General features: G+C 42.7%; 1 protein-coding gene across 1 annotated transcript in view; it reads left to right on the top strand.

The window, feature by feature from the left end:
- Nucleotides 1-529: 529 nt before the first annotated feature.
- CNTN3 (contactin 3) overlaps nucleotides 530-15,213 on the top strand; it is a 321,834-nt gene continuing 307,150 nt past the window's right edge. The window contains exon 1 of the mRNA XM_067755220.1: nucleotides 530-712. The gene's annotated coding sequence lies outside the window, so the exon portion shown is untranslated. The remainder of the gene's footprint in view (nucleotides 713-15,213) is intronic.

The raw sequence follows: 15,213 nt of genomic DNA, 5'->3' as shown, positions 1-15,213 counted from the left end.
TGTTCTGGGGACAATCAAGAACTAATTCACTTAAATTGCGCAATCCGCTACCTGGTACGTAGGCGGCCCTTAATAAATATAAGCTTTAATACTAAAATTGCCCATCTTTGCGCACTTGTGGGAGAGCAGCTGTAGGAGGCTTTTCTAGAAGTGGAACTCCTACCTTTAACCCGTGCTCCCCGGGGCCCGACTGTGCGCGTACAAGGCCACCCAGCGGTGATACGCTGACCGCCGCCCCCCTCTGGAACCGCGCCCAGGGCCCTGCGGAGGCCGAACGCACGTGGGCGCACGCTGCCTGAGCGCAGGGCGACGCGGGGTCCTGCCGGGCGCAGGGGCGCGGAAGCGCGGGTTGGCACGCGGGCGGCGCGAGGCGCGGGACCCCGTTGGCTGCTCCGCCGCGCTCCCCGCCCCTCCCGCCCGCCCCTCTCCCCTCTTTCCCGTGCCCGCGCCGGAGCGGCGGAAGCGCAGACACCGCTCGCTTGGCGCCAGCAGCGGCCACAGCAGCCTGGCGCGCGGCGGCGGCGGCGGCGGCGGCGGCGGCGGCGGCGGCGGCTGGCAGGCGGGCGCCGCGGGCTCGGCCGGGAACGGCGCGGACCGGGAGGCTGCGGCGGCGGCGTCTCGCGCGGGCGCGCACGGCTGCCCAGCGAGCCCCGGCGAAAGGCGGCTGACCGGCCGGCGGAACTGGCACCTGGTGAGCTAGCTGCAGGGACAGGTAGGTTGGGCATGCCCGGCTCCTCTCGCCGGCCCGGGTACTGGGATGAGCCAAATGCTGGGGCAAACTTTCCGCCCTGGCTTCACGGCTCCTCAGCCCCAAAGTTTGTTTGCGGGGTAATACACTCGATGGGTCGAGAATAAAGGCTGCCTCTCCTGGCTCTTTTGCTTGGGGGAGATTATTTTCCTCCTTCTCGGTAGAGGATTGGTTTTCTGATGGGAAGACTCCGCATCCTCGGCACGAGCGTGGGGTAATGCGAGGTGGGTTCCCCTGGATTGTCCTTATCTCAGCGGATTTGGCCAGGGAAAGTTGGGGGAAAAAAAAAAGTTGTTTACTGTAAGGGTGCAGAGGAAGAATCCCAGGTCCATGGTGCAGAGGATGGAAATGAGATAATTTTTTGCCAGAAACCCCCTTCCTGGCCTCCAGCTCTAAGGAAGCCAGGGTGGGGGATGCCTCCGTTAGCCATCAAGTTTGCCGAGATGCATTTTCTTTCCACTTTCAAATCTGCAGTCTTGGATGGAATGCCCCGTTGCGTTTATTTGACAGGTTTTCTCTGATGGGCTGTGATCCAGTTTAATTGAGATCGGCCCCTGTTCTTGGCTGCTTCTCCGTTCTCTAAGGGGCCCTGCAAAGCTAACCAAGCAGGTACCAGAATGTTGAGAGGTCGAGATCAGAAAACCAGGAAGTGCCAACTGCACTTGGGGTGCACAGCACCTTGGGGGATTTTTTTTTCTTTTTTCTTTTTGGTTTGTTTGAAATGAACAGCTTCTGGGTTCTGGTTGTGCAAAGCTCCGCACGGCTCGCCAGTCCTTGTGTCCTTTCCTGTATTGCATTTGCGTATTGATTTACAGCAGGGAGATGCACCCAGAGGAATGATTTAATAACAAACGGTGACCGGTATGGGGAGGAGAGGAAATCTCCGTTCTGAGCCGAAGGGAGGGGAACAGAGTTCTGGGAAAGGGGTGGCCAGCCTGTTCATCTCAAACCAAGATGTGGGGAAACAGAGCTAGAGAAAGCAACAGACAGGAGTTGTGTCATGTGCAGGAGGGAGGTCAGAAGCCCCAGCTCATACAGTGAGTAGGTAAATCTAGAAATAATTTTAAAATGATTAAGCAAGAATAACTGGAAAAAAAAAAGTAGGAACGCTGTATGTGCTGTGGTTTCTGTCTGCCCACATCTGTTTCCCATCTCCCCACAGAGATGAATATCACACCAGTTGAAAAAGAATTCTGATCTGTTAATAGATTAAAAACAGGAATTAATCAGAACAATGATTCAGAGCCCTTCAGAGATTGAAAGGAGTAATTGCCTTTGAAAGAGCTATTGCCTCTCAATACTGAAGTCAAATGTGTTACTTTTGCCTTGTTAACTGTGTTTACTAACAGTCATAGGACTTTGGCTGCTGTAACCTGGTATCTGTGTCTGTGGTTTTAACCTTTTGTGAGCCATGGTACTAGGGAGGAAGTTGTCTGCCGGTTAATATTCATACCCATTTGAGCAACATTAGCAAAATGCCTAATATGTGCCAGTTACTGAGTACAGTAAGATAGGTTCTTGTAAATGTTGTTCATAAAAGATGTCTGATTGGGTTCAGCCTCCTTAATGGAAAGACTGTGCCAATTATAAAAATAGTGGCTTCAGGAATTGCTGATCTTTGAATGCTTGCTTGAAGTCAGTTGAGAGTCAACATGTGGTTTGAGGACCCTGGAAAGGATCCATGTCCACCAGGGACATAGAGCAAATTGCTGCACATTTTTTTTTTTTTTTACATGAAAGGTGAGGTTGAATCCATATGTGTGGCCCTCCTATCTAAAGATGGGATATCGGAGGCACTGAATGGCTAATTGATCTGCAGGGGAATAGATTCAGGCAGTGGCTGCCTCAGACAGTAACATTCAGCCCCATGTCCTATTTGCTATGTGGATGTCATTAAGGTCAGCCGGAAGACGTGAAGGCATTAAGTTCATTTCTCCAGGAGAACTCTAATTTTTAAATATCCTTCACACCACAACTGGGTAGCCCAAGTGTTCCTTAAAATGGCAACAAAACATTTAATAGGACCAAAGTGCTGAGCAGTTTCAACTGGAGCAGAAGATTAGCTGCAGCCTTTCCGTTGCTGATTTATGTTCAATTTTATCACTGTCACATTTCATCTATGCCTAGTTATTACAAACTAATAGCCTCTTCACTCTGCTGGCGAAGTGTCTTTCTCTTTTGTAAGTTCCTAACTCCTTCTCATGCATTCAGTACACATCTTCCAGCTTTGTTTTAACTATGTAATTTAAGTGTCCAACTTGAAGTTCTCATTAACTCTTAATATGTTTTGTGCTGAAATAGTATATAAGTGCCCCTTTCAAACTGCCAAATCTATGTATAGTTCACTATATTGTTGCAGTGCCACCAGAGAATTGTATGACTGGTTCAATGTTCTGTGTTTTCCAGTCACCAGTTAGTAAGTTGTTAGCAGTAAAATAATGTTAATTTTATGCATTGGGAGATATTCAGATGGCAGGAGAATTTTATAGATGCTGTGCATGTTTGCTTGCCGTCTCTGATTCAATGATCCCCATCAGTCCATCTTTAATAAGGCTTCTGATCTTAGGGAGTTACTTTGTCTCTTTGAAGGTGGGCATCTCTGAAGTGCTCCCATGGTTTTAATAAGCATTTATTAATCATTTAATGCTGGTGGACTACTTCCTTTCTTATGCTTGATAATAATGCATTGGATAATACCCTGTTCGCAAAGATATTTGGCAGTAATTAGCATGTTGGAGCCACAGAGTATTTTAAGATAGAATATTGCTTTAAAATTGATGGGTTACAGATCTTAGTCTCAGATCTAATTTGCATAAAAAATTCAGAATCGGATCACATGTACTAAATGGTTTTTGTAAAGGACACCCCCAAGTGTCCTCCCCGCCCCATTCCCCTTCCCCACCATGGCTTAGTCTATCTCCTAAACACCATGGAACATTCTTTTTGAAAACTTGCTGCACTAGAAATGTACTTTCTTGTCGAGACTTTGTATGCCAAGTTTCAATCCATAGTATGGTTTTATTTCCCCCCTTTTTATGTGCATGTTGTGAACAAGAAATAAGGCTTTGTAATAGAAGTGCTGGCAGAACTTTATTGCATCTCAAACAGCTCTGCTACTTGGAATGTAAATATTTGTAGAATCTTTACTGTGCAAGAAACTGCCTTGCAAAAAAGTGAGGAAAAAATGCCTTTTATTAAGTAGGATAAGATAATTCACAAGGTATGCATGTTCCTTACTGCAGACATATTGACATTTTAAGAAATAGATTATATACGTTACAGAAATTCCATAGCACTCTCTTAGGTGCCTTTAGAACTCAGACTAAATTTTCTGTGTTCTAAAACAGAACAACTTTGTCCCATTTGTTTTTCTAAATCTCTTGATTTTTAATGCCTTTGAAATGTTAAAAGATGAGCTCTGTAATTCTAAAAGCAATTTGATTATATTTCTGATAAATAAGCCTGACAGTATACTATTTTTAATAGGAGAAAGAATTCTTGGGATCATTGCAGTACTTCAGAAAATCTTATTTTGGGAACTAGTGCGACTCAGTTCTCGTGTCCTTTTGATTCTAACTCTGGAATATTTCTTCAGTTGGCCCACTTCCCTCCACGTCCACTCACATCATCCTACTCCAGGTCACCATCTTCTCTCCTGGGACAACTGCACTGGCTTGCCTGCCTCCTTTCTTACTTCTTTCCCCAAATCATTCTCTGCACAGCAGTCAGGGCAGTATTTTTCTTTCTTTCTTTTTTTTTTTTAATTTAGTTAAATTTAGTACTCCTCTCCTTCAAGCACTTAGGTAGCTTTCTGCTGCATTCAGAACTATTCAGTATTACCTAGAGAGCGATGTAGGATTTAAACACTGCCTATCCCTCCAGCATCATCTCCTCCCATGCTTTTGGGAATAAGAACTTAGTAGGCTTTTTTTTTATGTCTGTGGTTTTGTTGACCTCCTTCCTACCTTAGGGCTTCTTCTGTTCCTTTGCCTGGTAGCTCCCCTTAGCCTTTACCCCCAAACACACAAAACATGCTTGTGTGTGTGCGTGCGTGCACGCACGCACACACAGAGGCACACACATTACAAATTCTGACTAGTGTTCATTGCTTCTTAGCTCACAGTTTAAATATCAGTTACTAAGAGAGGGCTCTCTTTCATATCCTTCCTCCTCTAAATTAGGGCACCTCTGTTACGCTCTTTCTGTTCATGTCCTCCTTAACTTTCTGATAATATTCCTCCTTATCATAACTTGGAACTATTTCCTTACCTGATTCCTTGTTGACTGTTCTGTAAGCCGTCTCGTAAGCAGTTACCACATCTGTTTTACTCGCTACTGCAAAGCAGCTCCTATCACAGTACCTGGCTCACAGTGGAGTTTGATCCACCCATGAGAATTGTGCTTTTGGGGGTGCTGAGTTTGAAGCATGTGACGGGGCACCCCTGTGACCAAAGATTCTGTCAGGAATGTCCCTGTTCAACAGAAGTCTGCAGCTGGCTTTCAAAGGGTTCTTTCTGTGGCTTCGCCTACAGTCTCTTAGATCTCTAGAATATCTGCTACTTCAGACTTATTTTGTCAAAATGGAATTAATCATTTTTCTTCTCAGGCTGGTTCCAGTTTAGATGATCTCTTCTTTCTTTGATTCTCATTGTCTTCAAGGCAAGTGACACCAGTGGTCTTTAGCACCATCCTCTTCCTTTGTTCTGTAACCAGTCAACTGATTAAAAATACAAGAAGTTTTATTTGGGTTATTATGCACCAGCTTAGGGTTCAAGTGCTTTATTCCCTTTACACTTCTTACCTAAATGCAGCAGATTAAGAAATGACCCTCCTCCCCACACTCCCTTTCTTGCTCCAGTCTTTCCAACACATGGTGCTATATTAATCCATCTTGTCATTGGACACCCACTGCCGAGAGAAAAACTGCCACTGATGCAGCCTGTCTACGTGAGACTTCTTCCCCTCATTTCCCTCCATATAGAGTGTTCCAACTACAGGTGCCGTCTTTAACTTCCCTTACAATTCAGTGTAACACTTATGGCTTCACGGTCCCTGCACCCATGGGTTCCACCCCAAGCCCCTCATTCCTGTCTCAGCTCATGTCTACCCTCAATTCACTGTTACTTCTGCCAGGAAAGCTCTTTACTTTTAATCCTACCATTTGCCCAGTGATACCCATCCATCTGTTCCTCCAAGAAGGCTTTACTCTCCCTCCCAGACTAGATTTGAGCCCCATGCTGTCTGCTCTCACCTGTGTTTTAAAATGTTCTTCTTTAGAGGGAGAATGGATTAGAGTTTAATTAACACTGTACATTAGTTTAATATCTGCCTTTCCTGATAGTCTGTGGGTGGAGTGGAACACACTTATTAGGATTTTGGTAAATATTTGTGGAATGAAAGAAAGATAGTCAGATTCTACTCTAGTTATATTAGGGCATCTTTTTTTGGACTTAAAATTATTTTAGTGTATATTTAAAGAGTTTTATTTTATCTTGCACAGTTTCTGGGTGACAAGTCATTCATTGACAATAGATGAATATCTTGATATGGTCTGAATTTAGAAAATTCTCTGACAGACCTATGCCCTAGAAGAAGCATAAGCTAGGGACTTCCTTGCTGGTGCAGTGGTTAAGAATCCGTCTCCCAATGCAGGGGACACAGGTTCGAGCCCTGGTCCAGGAAGATCCCACATGCCGCAGAGCAACTAAGCCCATGCACCAGAACTACTGAGCCTGTGCTCTAGAGCCCATGAGCCACAACTACTAAGCCTGTGTGCCACAACTATTGAAGCCCACGCACCTAGAGCCTGTGCTCCGCAAAGAAGAGTAGCCCCCGCTCGCCTCAACTAGAGAAAGCCCACGCACAGCAAGGAAGACACAACACAACCAAAAATTAAAAAAAAAAAAGCATAAGCTAAAAGGTTGCCAGTACGAAGGATTGGTCCTTGGTGTAATTGTTTTATTTTAGTGCGAGGGGGGTAATTTGGAATTCTCAAATTTCATTATTTTATTAGAGTAAAACATTGGCATAAGAAAGAAAGAACTAAATGACTGCATCACAACAAATCAAAAGCACTTCTTCCTAAACGGTAACTAATTACTTAAAAATGGAGGAAAGCCTTATGGGCATTAAACAATCTCACCAATCATCCGTCAAACAGAAAGCCCCTCTTACAGTGCTGAATATACTCTACTTTTCTTTCACTGCTTCCCAATTAATGATCTTTTTAGAAACATGAACTGTCCTGTTGAAATCATGGAAATTCCTTGGCCCTTACAGGACTTTCTGAGTTACCTGTGGGAGTGAGTCTTGGTAACCTGCATTTTAAAACTTTTTGTTTTGAAATAATTATACTCACAGGAAGTTGCAAAGATAGTACAGAGTGCTGTATATCCTTCACCCAGCTTCCCCTGATGGTCACATTGCCTATAGCTGTTGTATGATTCCGGAACCAGGAAATTGATCCTGGTGCATTACTCTTAACTAGACAACAGATCTTATTCTGGTGTCACAATGTTTTTAGCCTGATTGCAAGAATATGTGTATACCTCTATGCCGTTTTATCCCATATATAGATTCATGTATCTAGAATTTTAATTTAAAGAACAACTATCCTGAGAGCTACAGTTTCCATGTAGTCATACACTGATGTAATATTTTTGCAAGTATCTTTGAGGTTTCAAAAGTTCCACTTCCATAGACCTTTTTCCATGCAAATATTTGTCTTCTTAAATATCATGAAATTCTTTACCTTGGAGTTGCCTGTATGTAAAAGTTGCTATGGAAATGGAAATCTTGGCATTTTATAAACCAGGATGTGACATTTGGGTTGTTCTCTGGGGTCATCAGTTTGGGAATCTGTGTTGACTTTCCATACTACTTTTAAAGAGTTCTGCAGGTAAGAATGTTTGTTTATCAGTGTAATCAGACTTGGACAGTATTTTTATGCCACCAGGACAAAGACCCAGCTGAATACTTTCTTGTACTTTCTAACTGAATCAGAGTCCATTATTATTTCTTACATAGAAATAGTTGCTCTTTAAAATAACTTAACACATTGCAGTAGTCGGTAATGACCCTTTTCAGGCAATTAAAATCAACCCGAACAATGTAGCTAGTGATCTAATCTGATGGCTGCTACTCAGTTGGGCTGGCTGCTTCTGTGAATGTAAAGCAGCAGAAAGTTGCTGATTACCATTCCTTGTTACTAATTCTGATGAATATTCTGAAGGCTCTGGAATACAGATAAGGCACAGTTGTACCAAAGTCGGGTGCATGCAACAGTAGACAGTACCTCCCTTACCTCTATCCATCCCCTATACTTACAAAGGCATTTACATTTGTATATACTAGACAGTTTGTCATTTTTCTCAACTATTCTTAGTGACCCTTTACTAGGACTTTTTATTTTTGCCAAGTAAAACCAACTAAGAACTGGGTATATCTGTGCAATTTGGAAATTTGAGCCTTGTGTGTCAAAGATTTTCTCTCTCACTTTTTCATACCATTAAATGAAATGTTTCTCATATGCAATGGAAAGATATAATGTTTATATTTAGTACTAATTTACTGAACTGTTATGGTGAGCCCACCATGTAAAGAAGCCCAGACAAGCCTTCACTAATATTAAGCAGTAATTGCCCCTGTGGAGTTGGTTCTCTAGTATTTAGTAGAAATATGTTTTTAAAAATAACAAAAGGGTCTCAATATATGCGTTCTGTTATGTCATGAAACAAACCACATATTCTGTGAAGATGCTTATATGTGGAGGGCATATTTCCATATAATGCGAAATGCTAGACTTATAGGCATTATTTCTTTTTAATCTAGTAGGGTCTTAATTGTCTGTTGCTGTAAATGGTTTTGCATTACGACTTGCTTGGAAATATCTTTTGTCATTTTTCTAGAAATTTCTCATGGGGTTTTCCTCCTGAATCTTGATCTTTTTAAAAATTCTTACATCTGTTTATTAATAATCTGATTATTTCTTTGTCATTCTTCTCACCCACTTTGATCCTCCCCACACACAGATTACCCAAGACATAGATTAGAATATGGAATAGATTAATACCAAATCATAAAGTCATAGGGTAAGAAATACATCCATTTTGTATGCTTTCAAGCCAAAGAGAATAAAATCAAATATGGGGAGGTGTTTGCACTTTTATATAGGATTAAATGCCCGTGTTATTTAAAGTTAGTTTCTTCTTCCTCCTCCTCTTTTTCGTCTCTCTTCTCCTTCTCTTCTTTTCCTTAGTTTTCTTTCTTGCTTTAGGGTCATATTTTTGAATTGACTCTTCTGTACTGACCCCTAGTGGGTAAATGTTTTCAGTTGTCTCTAATTGAAAATATTACATGTATTTGTTTGCAGGTGTTCCACCCCGAACACCCAGGGATGGGAAAGGCAAGTCTAAAATATATCAAGTTTGACCATCAGAGAAAAATAACCTTAGAAAAAGATAAAGCACACATCAGCCCTGTGGGAGACTGTTTGCAAAGATGGCTGCAATAATACTGTCCTTGGTACTCTGCACAGTGACGTGCTCTTTCTTTGCTTTAAGCAATGAACCTATTTCCCGTCCCTTTGAATCTGGGCTAGCCTATGGAATTTGAGCTATAAAATGTGGACAAAGTGAAGTGGCATGATTGTGAAGGCCGAGCCTCAGCCTCAAGACACTGAGATTCCATTGTTGCCCTCTTCCTGAGACCACCATGTAAAGAAGCCCAGACAAGCCTTTTTGACAGGAGAGGCCAGGTAAAGACAGTGTCAATAGCCAGAATTGGTAGTCAGTCATGTCAGTGATCAGTTAAGTCGTCAGAAGATTAAGATAACGTGAGTGACCCCAGGCAGAACTTGCAAACAAATTGCTCAGCTGAGCTCAGGTCAAATGCATAATCAGCAGCAAATAAATATGGTTAAGTGGTTCAATTCGGGGGTAATTTTTGCAACAGTCACACATTCGAATTTAAAAAGCATATTTTTAAAAATGTAGCTAAATATTTTAAAAATGTGGGGTCTTATCTCTTTTTTGTTATTTTTATAAATGTTTTAGTTAGCTTTTCTTGGGTAACAAATGATCTGAAAATCTCAGGGACTTCTAACAACAGATTTTCCTCACCTGTATTACCTGTGAGCCGAGGCTTGATTCTGGGACAGCCTGGCTCCCTTCCATGCTGTGGACTGACTGTGCACCTGCCCTACGTGACTTTTCATCCTGGCGTCCAGGTTGAAGGCACAGCCATGTAGTGGATACTGTAGTGCTCCATCCAGGGCCACCAATTTAGGGCCAACATATCTACCCACGTCTGCTTGGAATATCAGCTGCCGATGGCCCACTGGTTCATCCGTCACCTGGGAATTTCCTTTTGTGCAGGGAACTGTCTCAAGCCAAGGCTGTGCCTTTTCTTGGGTGATGGCTCATGCCAGCGACTGGCTGATACAGGGGCAACAAAACTTGGTCCCCTGGTCTTAATTTAGGACAACTCTGGAGGGTCATCCCAGCCCCAAAAGCCCTTTAGGACCAACTGATGCCCCCATTGCAACTACTTTAAGTTTCACAGTCCCCTCTGCCTGTTCTTGCTTTGTTTATTACTTCCTTAAACCTGTTTTTTTCAAGAGCATTTCTGCATAAACCTTCTTTGTCTCAGATTTTGTTTCTAGTGAATCCAAGTTAAGAAAGGCCCTTATCTGGGACACATTCTCATGGCAGGGGGTGGAAACCCAAGAGGCTTAGCTGAACTGTGCAGTTGCTTAAAACTTTGGCTAGAACTGGTCATATATCAGGTTTTCTAACATTTCATTGGCCAGAAGTCACTGTAAGACCAGTAAAAAAGGTAAAGATAAGTGAATGTTTACAAAGAACAGTATAATCTACCATAGTCTACCTTATACACACAAAATATACTTTTAGTCACATGTACACAAATTATGCTCACTCCCTCCACAAGAACTATACCCAAAAGTCTTACCTAATCATGTCATCAGGCTGGAAGTCCAAGATTTTATTAAGGTCCCAGTATCTTATGAGACGGAACCAAACCAGTACTAGCACATTATAGTTTCTGCTGGGTCCTGGCATACGGCTCATACCTTGATATGCTACTGAAAAACTGCATGCCCAAGACAATGGGCAGAAACGTATCCTACATATAGGCCTGGGGGTGAAGAAGGAATATTTGTGAATAAGAATACAGTTTACCTATATGATTTAGCTACTGCCACAATGATTCTACATAAGAAGCAACCGGAAAATTTCAGTAGCGTCAGAGAAGAGGCATTTATCTAGTTCTCACTACTGTGGATTGGCTGGGGTAGCTCTGCTGAGCTCAGCTGGGCTTGCTCATGTTTTTATGGGTGAGCTGAGAGTTGGCAGATCTTGACTGGGCTTGGCTGGGGTGCTTTGCTCAAGCTGCAGGTCTGGCTGGCTCAGGTATTTCCACATGCTATTTTGGGGTTCAAGCTAAAGGAAGCTCTGTGGTAGAAAGTATGCTTATGCCAATTGCATGGGTGCAAAAGGTAAGTGGAAACATATAAGGTCTGTTTTGATCTTGGCTTGCGACTAGCGTGCTATCACTTCTGTAGTGTTCTGTGGGCCATCACAAGAAACATGGCCAAACTCAAATTCAAGGGAGGCGAATTCTCCTCTGCCCCTTAAGTGGGAGGAACTGTAAAGTCACATGGCCAAGGGCGTAGGCACAGGAAGGGGTGGAGAATTGGGGCCAGTAATGCAATCTGCCATACCACCAAATCTCATATCCATTAAGCATTGTAAATTCCCTCTAGATTTCAGTTGCTTTTCAGATAAGAAACAGGAAATGTAAATGTCACTTTATTGCCCATGAATGGATTATAACTCTCTAATTGCTGCCTAAGTGGAGGAGTCCTGTATAAGGCCCAGGAATACAGAGAGATAGAAAATATAATGAAAGCTCTCAGGGAACGTACAGTTGAATGGCAAGAGCTGACATGTATTTAGAAACCTAGTGAACAGTATTATGAAATTGTGCCTCGTCATAATGCCTATGCTTCTTAATCCAGGCAAACTTCGTTTACCACTTAATAGTTTGTGCCCTTGGCTACATTAATTGACTCTGTGCAGTCTAGTTTCTTCATCTGTAAAGCTGGAATATTGGCTCCAGCTGTGTAGATTTGTTGTAATAAATGCAGGAGGTAAGGACCTTAGGAGATGCATGAGGCCCTTAGGAAAACTCAGTAGTTTTGCTACCTTTTGATGTTTGTGTTTGTATTAGTGTTGGTGTCCATATTATTCACTATTTGCATTTTATAGTATATATATGCGTAGAATAATGGAGATGTGGTTTATGCCAAACGACAAGAGAGTTGAAAAGAAAAGGAAACTGAGGTGACTATCAAGCAGAATAATCAGGGAAGGCTTCCTGTCAATCTAGGACTAGGCTGAATCCTCAATGCATGGAAGGCTGGAAGTCAAAGCACACGCTGTTTGGTTGGTACGAGCTGCCCTGGGCAAGTTCTTGAACCAGTGAGTCATTTCCTTGCTTGTTGTAGTTGAGAGCTTGTTAAGGGGCTACTTGGCAGGTTGTAAGTTGTAACAGTAGAAGATGTTGCTTTGGGCGTAGTGTCAGATATTAGCACGTGGAGGTAGATTGGAGGCGTGTCCTGTTGTCAATCTCAGATATTAGGAGACCAAGGAGGGGGTGGATCTAGGTAAACTCTCTCTGTAAATATCTTTCATGTTTTTGTCCAAAAATCCTTATAAAGCTTAGCATGTTGGAATCTGTGTTACTAGTGAGGCCAAAAAGATTCATAGAATGCTTTAGATCAAATAACAGGTTAATGACCTAACCAGAAATGGAATCCATATTGTCCCATGTCTGGAAGCAACGCATTTTTCACTCCAGAACAGCCTCCACGTGTTTTTTTGTTTTTTTTTTTTTTTTTTTTTTTTTTTTTTGGCCGTTCACGGGCCTCTCACTGTTGTGGCCTCTCCCATTGCGGAGCACAGGCTCCGAACGCGCAGGCTCTGTGACCATGGCTCACGGGCCTAGCCGCTCCACTGCATGTGGGATCTTCCCGGACCGGGGTACGAACCCGTGTCCCCTGCATCGGCAGGTGGACTCCCAACCACAGCACCACCAGGGAAGCCCCAGCCTCAACTTTTGAGAAAAAAATTTATATGACTGTAAATGGGAGCTATTGACTTGTCTTCCATAGTGATTGTGAGTGAACTTTTCTACTCATCTCAGACCCCAAGGGACCCATTTGTCTCTCAATGTAAGATTTCATCTCTAGGACTAAAATTGAGTTTACTTTTCAGGACCTCTTTCAGCTTCCCATCCCAGCTTAAACCTGTCTCTTCCCTTCTTTGCAAGGCGGTCCGCCCTCTGCTCTTTTGGTCATGGAGTCTTTGATTGGTTCATTTTCCTTCTCCCTCATATGAATCATTTATTTTTTGCCTCTTTTTCTGTTCATTGTAAAGAGAGGAACACAGAATGTAACAAAAAGTTTCATCCACCACTGGTCCTTTCCTTTCCATTTTTCCGTATTAATATCTGGAATCCTCTTAATGGTTTTCTTTACTCCTGTCAAAATCATATGCATGTTTTAAAAAATTCAGTTTAACGACTCTCTTTTTTCTCTCTCTTTAGCTCAGTTAGCTTTATCTAAAGGTCTAAACCTATTTATGTTGTTTGCTTTATTACTGATTAGAAACTGTTGGTAATTATTTACCCCTCCCCAGGAGAGGATGATTTTTTTCCTGCCCCATCGTCGATGGCAGGCTTGGTCCCTTGACTTACTTTGGCCAATGGAATGTGAACACTTCACATTTAGTTACTTCCTGCAGGGGCTCTGGGAGCCAGTACATGGTTCTGTGTGTCCTCATCTGCTTCTGCCGCCATAGAAGCCCATGTTAAGATGGAGTTTCTGTGAGCCTGAAGCCTGAGTGACCGCCATGTGCAGAGCGCTCTGTTGACCTGCAGTAGACATCATATATGAGCATGAGATAAACTTCATTGTCACCATCTACAGAGAGTTTCAAGTTATTGGTTGGTACAGCATAACCTGCCTTATGCTGGTCAATATACAACATCTACTTGGATGTTTCAGAGCCCTTCAACCTCAATATGTGTAGAGCTGAACTCTTTAGCATCCTGGCCAGAGTTACTTTTCTACCAGTGTTCTCCACTGTCCCCACAAGAAAGCAACACCAGGATTGAATCACTTGCTCAACCCATAAACCTGGGATTTCCTGCTGACTTCTTCCCCTTTTTGAGCCCATATTGAATTAGCAACAAGTCTTGTCTTTCCTACATCCAAAATATCTGCTGAAACTGCCCAGTTCTCTCCACCTTTAAAGCCAACAGCTTCAATTAAACAACCATCATCATTTTTCCCAGTTATTACAAAAACATCCAGCCTGGTTTCTCCTGTCTCCAGTATCTATTCTTGACTATTTTGATTCTATTTCCACACCGCAGCAAGTGTTTTAAATATGCAACCCTGTTGAAATGCTTACCAAAACTTTAGTAACTTTCAGTTGACCTTAAGGTAAAGTCCAGGTTACTTGACCTGGCTCCTAAGGACTGTGTGATCTCTCCCCTTCCTGCCCTCACTGGCCTTACTCCGGGGAGCTCCTCCCTGTGCTTTCTGATGCTAGCGATGACGGGCATCTTCCGTTTCTTGAGCAGGCCTTTGCGTATGCTGTGGCCACTGGCTGGAGTACGCTTCCCCACCCCCATTGCTTCTGCCCCATCCCCGCACATACATTCATACACACTCACCCAGCAGCCATTGCCTGGCTCACTCCTGTGCCTCCTTCAAGTTTCAAAGTAAACAGCACTTCCTGACCAGATGACAGTCTTTTGCTCTACCTTCTGTATCTCTCATTATTCTTCCTGAGTGTCTGTTTTCCAGACTGAGTAGTTTGAGGGAAAGGAATGTGTCTTTCTTGGCCCCTCCTGTCGTACCCCCCAATGCCTGGCAGAGAGTAGGCTCTCAAAAATCTCCAGCCAGTTAGATGAAATCCACAAATAACCTGCAAACCACTCATGAGCCTTCCCTGTTTGAATGCTTCTAACTCTTTGTATAGTTGAGATTTTTCAGCACCATTTAATGTGGAATAATTATGTACTAAGTGCTATGCTAACCACTTCATTTAATCTTTACAACAAATGAGCACCGTAGCTACCTTTCTGATGATGCTTATCATATTGCTTCAACACAGTTATTTCTAGATTTGGAAAAAAATCTCCACATCTATATTTTAACTCTTTGTTACGATAGCATTTGGTATACTGTATTATAATTGCCTTTATACCTCTCTATGCTATAAAATGTTCTACCTGCTGGTCACTTGTTCCCGGCATACAACCTGTATCTTCATAGGCATTCCATATTCATTTGATGAATTACTAATCATGCTTAAACTCACATTAAATTGTTGATATTACTGTGGTTAATTTTTTCTCTGTGGCTTACAACTAGA

This window comes from Pseudorca crassidens, chromosome 10, assembly GCF_039906515.1.
Source record: "Pseudorca crassidens isolate mPseCra1 chromosome 10, mPseCra1.hap1, whole genome shotgun sequence".
In the NCBI taxonomy this organism is placed as follows: Eukaryota; Metazoa; Chordata; class Mammalia; order Artiodactyla; family Delphinidae; genus Pseudorca; species Pseudorca crassidens.
The sequence above is the reverse complement of the archived record's forward strand: the minus strand, read 5'-3'. Positions and strand labels throughout refer to the sequence as shown.